Genomic DNA, 12,080 nt, shown 5'->3' on the forward strand with positions numbered 1-12,080 from the left:
GCACCATGCTACCACAGGTCTCTTAATTCATGGAATATTCCACAACCTCTGCTCTTTCCTGGTCAAAACACCCAGAAATGCATACCCACAGTCAAACTGGAGCTTGAGTGCCTTTGCAAGCAAATGTCTGAAAATGACCCAACATGGTTTACTGGAAAGCAGCAAAAATTTAATTAATTATGGGCATTCTTGTAATGGAGAACCTGTTTTTTTGCATCAATGCAATGATCCCTTGTCAGTAGGACTCTAAATACTCCCTGAGGGTGAGGGGATAGTGTTCTACCTCTGCCAAGTTTCCATGTTCAGCTCTTTCCCTGCAGAGCATCTCCACCCAAGCCACACCCAGCTGCATCCAACACCCACCTGATGCCCAAGGTAAGAAATGGGAAAACCATTTCAAATGAAATAGGAAATGACCTGACCTGTAGGAAACTACCTGTTGCTGTAAACCAGATGTTTTTTCCCCAGAGTCACAGAAGTTTGAACAGCTTTCTTGCTCTATTTTCCATTTTATTTCAGAAGAAATGTAAAATTGAGGCCTTGACCACTCAAGGTCATTAAAAATCCCATTAACCTTTCCACAAGGTAGGGCTTAAGTAGGGTTAATTAAGCAATATTGCTTCACAAGGGTCTGAAGAAGCATTTTTCTTTCTAGTTTCAATAGATATGCCAGTAGGTTTGAATGCCTCCCATCAGTTTTGTTTTAAATTTTGGGTCATGTCCCCCACAAAGGAAAAAAAACCTGAAACAACCATCAACCAAAAACCTGCAGAAAACCATGCAAGACCCCAAATTCACCCAGATGTAATGTGCACCTCAGGTTAAATGTGTCCCACTGAAAATTATGCTCACACTCCTTTAAGAGAGACTCAGTGGCCAATTGAATGGTTTATACACCCTGAAAAATGTTTTGGAAAAACATTTGTACACTCCAGAAATACTCTCATCACTGTAATGAATTAAAGAAAATACTGAGTCATTTTCCACACACCATAAAAAACCATTTGCATTTATTCATTGCTGGGTGCAGGGAGCATTCTCAGAAAAAGAACTCAAAGCAATGATAAATCAGTCATAAAAAGTGAAAGAAGTATGATAAACTACATATTAGGCCAGAGAAAAATCTGCCATACAGAGCTTGGAAACTGTCACCATCCAAGAGGAATCTGTGACTTCCACCTGCAAGTGCCTTCAATCATCTTCCTCCACATCCTTCATCAGAACTCCCCATACAGATCATTATTCAGGAATTAGCAACCTATCAAGATAATAATCCCCAGCCAGAATCACATTTGCGAGGTGGTTCTTTTTAAATACAAACTCCAAATGCTGCAAAACTCAACTTTTTTCACAGGAATGCCAACGTGTTTTCAGGCAGGAATGGCAGCAGAAGGATAACATGATCTCTGTGCTGAACCACATAAAGCTGAGCCCTGGCTGGGTATTAATTCTCCCGTGTTGTTAAGTCATGGCAAAGCCACCTAAAAGCAGCAGAAGAATAAACTTTTCAGCCTTTTATGTTCAAGAAGTTAATTATATAATTAATTCAATCAGACAGTAGCAAATTCAAAACATGGCTTTTTTCTTTTTTTTTTTTACAGTGAAAAATAGAGTACAGTACTTCCTGCCACAAGACATCCCTGCTAACAACTTAGCTAAATTAAAAACACTGGACATTTATGTGGCTAGAAAGCACATATAAGAGCAAAATAAACAAATAATGCTAAAATGAAACACATTTTATCAGGCATAGATTTATCAGCAGCCCCACAGCAACCTTCCTTTTTCTTGAAGATTTTTTGTATTAACTAGATTATGACTACAGCTTCCAGCCCATCTCTGGGTGAGCTGGAAAATGCCTCTCGGTGTTTCTTTCTCTCACCACTCCCTTTAAACAGCCACCTTCCAGCACTTTATTCCCTGGCCATGTGAGCTGTAGATGGATGGGTTGTCAATGGCAGGAACATTTCCTGACAAAGTGACCTCACAACTCCACACCATCTGGGCTGGCTTGTGACTCTGAAGTGTATTGATACTTGTCAGAGGGAATATGCACATTAAAATCTGCTTAGATCAGTAGGTGAGCAAGAAATCAAAGTATTTTTAGTCTTGACTTTGTCTGAGCTTGCATAAAATGGTTCCACACTGGAAATTTCAAAGCTGGGCTGGATTTACTCTGCATTTCCTTGTTAATCTATAGTTGAATAAAAGAAGATTGTAAAAACCATTGAAAACCAACATCCTTAAAGTGTCCTGGTTGGTTGTGCAGCTATCCAGGCATTGCACGCTTGTACAAATAACTCTTAATACAACAAAACTTAACCCACTGTTCCCCAGGAATCCAACTGCTCCTCCTGCAAAACCTTTACAGGAATAACCATCTCGACGCCTCACAGCACCTGCCTGATGTTCTGTGCACAAAAATGTCCCAAGCACAGGGAATTCTGATAGGGAGAGGAGTGAGTGGCCCAGAGCTGCAGCCAAATCCAGCCTCAAATGCAGCATCGGGACACATCAGCTTCAGGTCCCACAGCCACGCTCACACAACTGGATCCCATGTCACTATAAAATATTACCTGAGAAAAACCATATTTATGGAAAGGGAAGTGTATATATTTTCTGATGGAGTGGGAAATACATCTCCTTTTTTAGCTGTTAATATTAATTTTATGAGTTCTGTGCCTGAAGATCATTATTAATGTCTTCTTGAGATTTCATTAACACTACAAAAAATCCCCAGAAGACAGTTTTGGTGCAAAGCTTATTTTAAGTGGGTAAATTCCCTGGGTTTTTTTTTGTGGTTTTTTTTTTTTGTTTTGTTTTTTTTTTTTTTTAAATTTTTTTTTTAAGCCAGAAAGGGTGGATAAAAGATCTATAAAATAAATGCTGAGTGAATAGGACTCTCAAGCTATAGAACTTGTGCTGTGAAAATTCTACTTTGTCTGGCAAACACTATTAAACAGAAATCTATGAACAGCATTTTTTTTTTCCATTTCATACAGAGGGGAAAAAAAGAAATCAGATCTGACCCAGTGACTTCGATGACAATGGTGAGAGTCCTACTTTGTACAAAGAGTTACAAAGACAGAATTTTTACTCTTGGGTGGGCATTTTAACATTCCCAGCGATGGTGCTTCGCTCTTGGACTTGCTGAGATCACTCAGTACAGCCCTGGCTGGTGGCACAGAGACTGGTGTGTCGCAGCAACCCTGACAAGTCCTCCTCATGGGTTTGGTTTGGGGGGGGTGGGGGTTTGAGATTATATCCTAAATTACACAGTATAATTCAATAAAGTGCTGTCAAAGTGTGGATTACTATATTAGACATCTGAATGGTGAATCTGAGTTTCAGGAGGACAAACTTCTCACTTCTACAATAATTTGGGTTGTCTCCAATTGAAATTCAAACCCAGGTGTCAGCGGTGAAGTGCCTGGAGGCCATCAGAATAACTGACTCCTTGTCCTCCTAATGATCCTTATATCTTTAATGTAAACAACATAAAAGCAAGTGCTTATTCAAGCAGGACCACTACATATGTTTACCTGGGACTGTTGTTCTAACTTGCACTGACTATAAAAAAGAAAAAAAAAACTGGCAAGAGAAAAAGAAATGTTCTGTGTTACAGCAGAGCATCAAACTATGGATTTGGAAGCCTGGTGCCTGGTGGTGTTTCAAACAAACCCTAGAAGCTGCTCTTGGGGGGTCACAATAGCACATACAGCCTATTTGGAGACCATTTCCTGTCTTCCTGTGCTGTGTGGTTCTCATTATAATGATAATATCCAAGCATTTATGTGGCTATTTACATCTTTCACATGCTGTACCAACAACTAATTAATCCTCACAACACCCTGTAGGGTAGGTAAGGATTATTATCCCCATTTTATAACTGGAGAAATTGAGACAGAGGGGTAACTGTGACTTGCTGGAAGGCACTCAGCAAGTTCAAGGCAAAGCTCAGATGCAGACAAAGGGCTTGCTGGCCCACAGAGCCCTGTCTCGAGAGCCAGCCCCTGATGTTAGAGCCACTGTTTCGGCCAAACCCACCTAAATAGCCAGCATCAGTTTCCATTAGGTGCCCAAGGCATTTCAATCCTGCCATTGAAAGAGGTTGTGCAGGCTTAGCCTTGGAGCTTCAAGGCCCCCCTGGACAAAACCTCTGGGTAAGCTGGTCTAGTCTAATGGATGAGCTTGCTTTAGGCCAGATGTTGGATTTAAGGGAGCCTGAATTATCTGATTTTATGAAGCAGGTGTGTTCTGGGGTGGTTTCAAATTTTCCAACACTTTTTTTTCCATCTGGGTTCTTCCTACAGGTGCTCTCACCTCCACCTGGCCTTTGGCAGGCAGCCCCACAGGCAGCACTAGGTCTGTGCCAGCATAAGTAAATGTAAGGCCATCAAAGGCCAGTTAGCAGTGAACAACAAAAAAAAGTATTTTCTGTAAACTATTTCCCTGCTTGTATCCAAATTTATCATCACTAAATATAGACTTTTCCATGAGAGAAGACAGCATCCAGGTTTTCTTCCAGGTCCACAATTTGTGTTAGAGGACAGCAGAAGTTCTGTCCCCATGCAGCCCCACCGTTGTCACCAGCTCTGGATTCAGGGCCAAACAAGAAACTGGCAATAGCAATATAAGCCCTCTTGAAATGATTCTCTGCCTAATGCCCCTCCTTGCTGCAGGATCACAGCTGAGATCTAAGCTGATATTCCATTCTCCTCAGCAGTTGCTGGTTATTTAGGGGAGTTCAAGTTCCTTTTGGGGAAAAAAAAAAACAAGAACTGTTTCAAGAACTGCTGGGTATCCTGTTGTTCCTACTAAAATGAAACCAAACTGTTTGGCAACTCTTGTTATTTCATTCTGATGCCTAATGGGAACGGTTGGATGCAAAATTGTTTTAAGAATTGAGCCTTAAACATCCTTAACTCCCCTAGTCTCCTATAAAGGCTTCTCAGAAGCCACATTTAGAAGCTTGTTTTTATCCAGGCAGGGCTGTCAGTCAGACACTGGTGGCAAACAAGGTTCCCTGCACTCTGTTAGGGTTAGTTTGAGCAACATACTGAGGGACAGTTCCTCTCTCCTGGCCATCCCCTGTGCTGCACCCCACAGAGAACCAGGGGACAAAAGGCTGGCCTTACACAGGTGGCAGAGCTGGTTTAGCAGCAGTTTCTCAGGTTCAGCAAGAGTGCAGCAGGGTCATGTCAGAACCCTTTTAAAACACTAAATATATTCCTGTACCAGGCTCCCCCACCCAGCTCCCACACATCAGTGTCCATGGGGTCACAGTGCTGATTACAGACAGCAACACAGACAAAGCTGCTCCAGCAAACCCTTTGTGAGAGTTATTAAGATGTTGACAATATGAGAATCAGATGAATTTACCACTGCTTCAGTAATTGTCTTTCATATATGAGCAACCCCCTACATACAACTTTTATGATTCATCATATTTATTTTTTGTTTCCTCAAGCAACATCTTTTATTAGTTGCACACACTACAGAAATTTAATTTCTGCAAGAGAACAACAAAGCAGTTGATTATTATTATTGAGAATCTGGTACAACACAGAGTGAAATAAAATCTATAAGGCATTAAAATGACAGATTAGGCAAGAGCTGTATTCATTTACAAGTGTTAGAACATCATGTTAATGCCTCACAAGCACAACATAAAATGAAAATCAACTCTTTCATGCTGCTTTACTAATACTGCGAAGCTCCATGGAGCACAAACAGTAGTCCCTGTTAAAGAGGCACTGTCCTTTTGTAGTTTTTACAGGCAGTGGGTCTATCATTAACACTTGACAGAAAACTCCTACAGTCCATATTAGCCATAAACTTGACATTTGAACCACTTATGGATTTAAAAATTATTATTACCCATCTCAGCCAGACCAAGTGTATTAAGTATATGACTGTCCCTCAATGAAACTTTCAAATTCATGCACAAAACTTCTTTGGTTTATAATGTTCATTAGGAAAGCATTATATTAAAAACTTCACTTTTCAGGGTCACTGCAAGGCTACCATGGCCAAATTTCCATTCATATGAAAATTTGCCTGCAACTTTATTTACTACCAAAATCTCTGAACATAAAGTGACAGAACATGCAAACAGCAAGACCTGAAATATTCACTTTACTCACACCAACCCCCCATCACTAACAAATCAAATGCTGGAGCACAACAAGCCTTCTCCTGAAAAATGATCCCAGGAAATTACCATCACAGATGCTTTACTTCATCAAGGGTTAACACTTTGTGTGTAACAGCCCTTGGAGAAACAAACTGCAAACTTTCTGATCTACAAGCTCACTACTTTCTAAGCAAGCCAGAAGCAATCCAATTTACTGTGATGCTAAATAAATCTGTAAATTACCTAAATCACGGAGGGTTGAACTTCACCCCCCTTATTATAAACTATCCTTTGATGAGATTATAAATAATAAAAAATAGGCACAACAAAGTAGCTCACGCTCTGAAAGCACTACTGAGGTTCCCTAAAGCCAGGTTCTCCCATAAACACCTGGAGCAGGGAGGGGGGAGAGCCTTTCTTAAATAAGACATAAAATCTTCTCCCCAAGTTGCCAGAAGAAAAGTTGGTATCTGGAAGTCACAGCCACTGGAGGATATACACTGAAATATTTATCCACAAAGAGGTGAATGACATGATGGAAAATCCTAAAAAGCATCAGGAAATAATGAACAGTGCTTTCCCCAAAGGCATAGCTGGAAGTTGTAACAGGATTTCCTCTCTCTCTTCTTTCCAACTTTATCAAATACCCTGTCCTCATCTCACTTGAAGGGTGAGTGACAGCTGGGGGAGGATTCTCTGCAGGAACACTCATCTGATCAGTTTGTGTACCTCAGTAAAAATGTCACCAACCAAACTACATTTGCTGGAAACCTGAAAAATCCTGTCCTCCAGCAAAAAAATCTCTTCTTCTGCTTGTATTGTTTTCCTTCCCAACTAATTCAGTTTTAAATCAGTATAAAGTTTATCTTAATGACTCCTCTGGAATACCACCACCAGATCCAGTGTAAACTGTCCCAAAAAAGATACCTTGATAAAAGTACTTTTCAGGCCACCTTTCACAGCCACAACAGCTCAATCTCACTAATTTATTTTTTACTGCCCATGAGTTTCCATTTGAATTTTAATCCTACACCAAAAAAAAAAAAAAAAAAAAAAAAGTCTAATTCAAGAAGGTTTCTACTATCTGAGCAGGGAATATTTTGGGGCTGCTGATTCATATCATTAGCTGCCATCCTTCAAAAGCACTGCAGAAATCACTGCAAAAATCTCAGAACCAGATGTTTTGACATTCCATGCATTCCAGGCACCCTTATTACTTTTTAAAAATTGATTAATTGAAATAACTCCTCTATTAAAATGTCGTTTTAAAACCTTGAGAAGACTTGATAAGGAAGAGGTTTGGATTTTTCTACTAGACATGTTCTTAAAGATAGACTGATAAAGTTCTGCATAAGAAATTAAAAGTACAGATTAAAAAAAAACCAGCAGAGTGGGCATGGAATGAATTACACCAGCTTTTAGGTTCAGAATATCACTCCACAATTTCATTTCATTTCGCATGTAATTGCAAAGGAGAAGAAGAAGTTTAAAGCCTGAAATGGAATGTGCACCTAGGTTTTTTTTTTTTCTCCGTTTTGAAGTCAATGTTAAAATGTTACAGGAATTTTACATTTTTTATTATATAAAACATTTAAGACTGTGCACTACATCCAAATAAATTCTGAGAGCAAGCTGCAATAGCATTCCAATTCTGTGGACCTTAGTGTTTGAAGGAACCAGTAGCAAAATAATGCCTGGGAAGAAAGGCAAGCAAAAATGCAGAAATCCTGCTCCAGTCCAGAAAATAATAAATAAATAAATAGGGAGAAAAATAAATAAATCCATGAGGCAAGTGCAATATTTTGGATGACACAGACATGTACACTGCTGGGAATAAAAGGGAGTATAAAACTAGGGCAGCACTGCAACAGAAGGTTATTTCTTCAAGGAAGAGGAAGATCTGGGAAAAGAGCCTACCTTGCCAACAGCCAGTTGTGTCTCAGATACAGCCATTTGTTCACAGACTCTTCTGGGGGAAAGTTCAGGTGTAGCTTGGCTGTCATGAAAAGCACACACCTGTACACGCATCTTTATTCACCAGCCTAGAACCATCTAACTGCAGCATACTTCAAATACCACAGGATTGACAAATATTCAGTCTAAAATATAAAAATACTTTTTATTGTTAGATATGTTTCTCAAAAGCATTTTGAAAATCATTGCTTAATTCTAACCTGTTACTACTTAGTTTCTTTTCAAAATGAGCCCCTCCAACCCTGGCATTGCTGCACTTTTCCCTTCACCTCCAGGAATGCAGGTGTTGGTGTCTTCCTTTAAATTTCTTATCCCACAAACAAGCTTTGGAGGCCAAGGTCCTTTTGACCAGTTACCAGGAATGGTGTATCCATGGGGAACTTTCCTACCTGCCACGATCTCAGGACTCAGAGTTTTTGTTCCTATTACTGTCCCCCAGTCAGAGTGAGTTAGGTCCAAATCTGAAGTGTGACAGGGAGCATGTGAGACTGGGATTTGGGGCTGTTCTCTATGCAGTCACACATGCAGCTTGTTCCACAGGGAGAAGGAGATTCCAGAAAGCCACAGGGGGAGGAGCTAACTTTGCACAAAACCTCCCAGCTTTGCTAGTGGAATCTACAATGAAGGGCATAGGCACAGTGTGACTTGAAAAGATTGACCTATAGAGCCATTCTGTGCAATTTTCTGTGTGTCTCAAGCAGAAACACCCAGCCAAGATGAAAGTGTGGCTCAGGACAAGTTAATGCTGAATTTAAGGACCCTCAACTTGCAAAGGTGTTCAATAAAGGACAGCTTACTCATTACACCTTGAAAAGAGGTATTTGGTGACGATTCTGCTTCTTCCTGTTGTGGAGTTCTTAAGGCAGGGATTCTCTCTTGTCAAGAGACTTCTGCTTTCTGATCCAACAAAGATAACCTTGTCACCCACAGTGTTTGACAACCCTGAAAGGGACACTTCCCATACTATCATCAGCAGACCTTTCCCTATGCTTGGAGCAATCCCTTCCCTTCCCTAGCCCTGGGCAAAAACAGGTGTTGGGATGAAAGTCACTCAGTTTTGATCTCCTTAGAACACATGGACGTTTATGTCAAAAGGAAATTTCTAGGACTGTGCCAGCACCAATAACAGCTTTGTTAGCCACAACCAGGGACCTGTCCATTGTCATAATTCTCTGTGGTCTCCAAAACCCCAGAGATGGATCTGCCTTGACAAGTGTCAGAGAGCAAAATGGACAATGGCAAACTGCTGCCACCTCTAACTTTGTCAAAAGACACAACTCTCTTCCTTTTGTTGTGTCTTCTTAACCATGTTTTCCTTACTTATAAGTCTTATTAGCTGCAGCATTCCCAATTTGTAATTAAATGTGAGATCAGGAAGGTGCTTCATCTTGATGGAAAAAGGTTGTCCATCAGTGAGCAAAGCCCATCTGCAAGAACATTATTCACCTCTTGCCTACATTTTCTACCTTTCCATAAGTGGATAAACAATGTTCCAGTAGGATTACGGTTAAAAAAACTCAGGGACTGCCTCTGTTTGGAACATAACAAGCAACACCTCAAGGCTGAGCCTGAAATGCCAAAATAAGAACCCTCTCAGACAGAATTAGCCTCTCCCCCTAACAACCATCCTCAGGGTGAGATCTTCTAATAACTGACAGGAATCACAATGCTCAAATCTAACTTGGTAACAAAAGAAATTTTATAGAAATCTGAAAAAAATGGGCTTGGGGGGGGTCTGTAAAAGAAATGATAGTATTGTTCTTACTAAACATAGGATTTCCACTGGTGGCAAAGCAGATCTGTTTGGAACTTTGGCTGATGCTTAATAACTTCATAGATCAATGTAGGGTTTAATTGACGGAACAGATGGAAGACAGAGACTCTGCAGCATTAAAGAATTATATTTAATGCATTGGAATAACTTGTGTTTGAAATGTTCCAGAACTGTCTGGGCACTTTAACAGTGGCATGAATCCTGTTGGATATTTCCACTCGTACTAATTTACAAGTTTATAATACGAGTTTGTAAATTTGATGAGATCCAATTTTCACAGTGGGGAAAAATTTATGAATTAAGCAAAAATAATAAAGGTTTTAATGAGAGCTACTCTTGGTAGGACAGAGAGCTAACAAAGGCCAGGGCAATTCAGCTGTGAGGTCAACAAGGACATATTGAAGTCCTCCCTGCTCACCAGACAATCTGAGTACACACTTAGATCATTTGATGCACAGGGTTTCCACACTCAAGAACAACACTAAGCAAAAGAGCCACACCTTCACAGTTAAGGATGAGCAAAAATTACATTTTTGCTTTGGATTTCTGTCCATCTTTAACATTAATTACAGGACATTATTTATATGCAAGAGGATGGTGAATTTGTTGATAAACCAAGACTTTCCTTCAAGGCTGATTGACCCTGAGGTTTTCTTGAAAAATTACTCTTTTCAACAGCCCACAATAAATGGTAATTTGATAATAACCTTCCTCATTTATATCAGTGTAGATAGACAAAGCTGGACCAGGCCTTATCATTCTTTCTTTGAAGAAAGACCAGTAAGTCATATAAAGTAGCTGGGGCAGGCATGAGGGTGGCAGGGGGATGTTGCATGTTGAAAAATAATATGAACCTACTCTAATTGCTATTATTCTGCTTTCAAGCTACAAAAGGCAAAAAGGCAATGCACTTATTACAATTTACTTTCCATTACGTTACTGTGAATTACAACATTTGCTAAGGAAAATAAAGTAAGGACTGGGAAATTCATTCAGGCTGGATTGTATCTTCTGAACAAAACTAAAAACATGCAAGTTGTCCAGTGCCCAGAGTGGCCTCAGAGAGTCTCAAATGACTGAAAAAATACCCTCCCATCTCCACCAGCTCCCCTCACAGTCACAGTCACTGTAGCACTGCATTTGTGTGATCCCTGTTCCCTAAAAGCCCAGCCAAGGATTGGCTTCTCCCTGTGCTGTTAATTGCTTTTATGTGGGATAAGTCAACACCACCTTCAGCTCCTGGTACAGTCCTGCAGGACAGTTCCTATAGTCTGTGCTATTCCATAATGACATCACATCACCCCCAGTCCACCCTCATCTCTTTAAACATCCATCTTGTAAACAGCACAAATAGGCTGACATAAAATGCTCTAAAAGGGCAGCTTTAAAAGACTCCAGTCCTCCCTGGCCATATTTTAGAGGCACAAGATGCCTGAGAAGCAGGGGACTCTGACTGACTTCCAGTACAATGAGATGCCTGGGAATTTTCAAATCTCATTCAGCATCTTTTGCACCTCCAGGAGCATGAACACCAAAAGAATCTGCCCGGTGCCCTTAAAAACAAATACTCAGTGTGGCATTTCTCCTCAGTGCTGATTAGCACAGCACAATTACAGGGTAAGTGTCGAGTTATCTTTTCCCTTTTCAGACATTCCCACATGGAAAGGGGTGGCTGTACCCAGACAACTCCTCCCTCACACCCCAGCACAAGGTGACTCCTTACCCAGTAAACCCCATCTGGTTTTGTACAGAACTGAGAGGAGCTACCAAACCACTCATCCAAAAATACAGTTGTGGTTAACTACGGGTAAATGACCCAGGAACTGGATAATTCAGAGCAAGGAATAAACAGGATAAACACCTCTGCAAAGGTGCTCTATAACCCTTCCACACACACACACCTCGGATATCTTGTTACGCCTCTGTTGCTCTCATCAGGTTTTTGTTTTATTTCAAAAAGCAAACAGCCACCCCCACTCTGCCCTAATAGCACTGGTAATTCACAATCAAAGGGACACCCCCACCCACGTTAATGTTCATCTGCCCTTGATTATGCAGGTAAAGTTGTTTTATGGGTTGTCAATAGAGATACAGCCAGACCCTGTCCCTGCACAGCTTCCAACAGAACACAGACCCAGCGTAAATTGTGGCATTTCCATTCTGTATGAAATTCAATGGGCTTTTCATTTTCAGCAT

The sequence above is a fragment of the Vidua chalybeata genome, chromosome 3 (genome assembly GCF_026979565.1).
Source record: "Vidua chalybeata isolate OUT-0048 chromosome 3, bVidCha1 merged haplotype, whole genome shotgun sequence".
Lineage (NCBI taxonomy): Eukaryota > Metazoa > Chordata > Aves > Passeriformes > Viduidae > Vidua > Vidua chalybeata.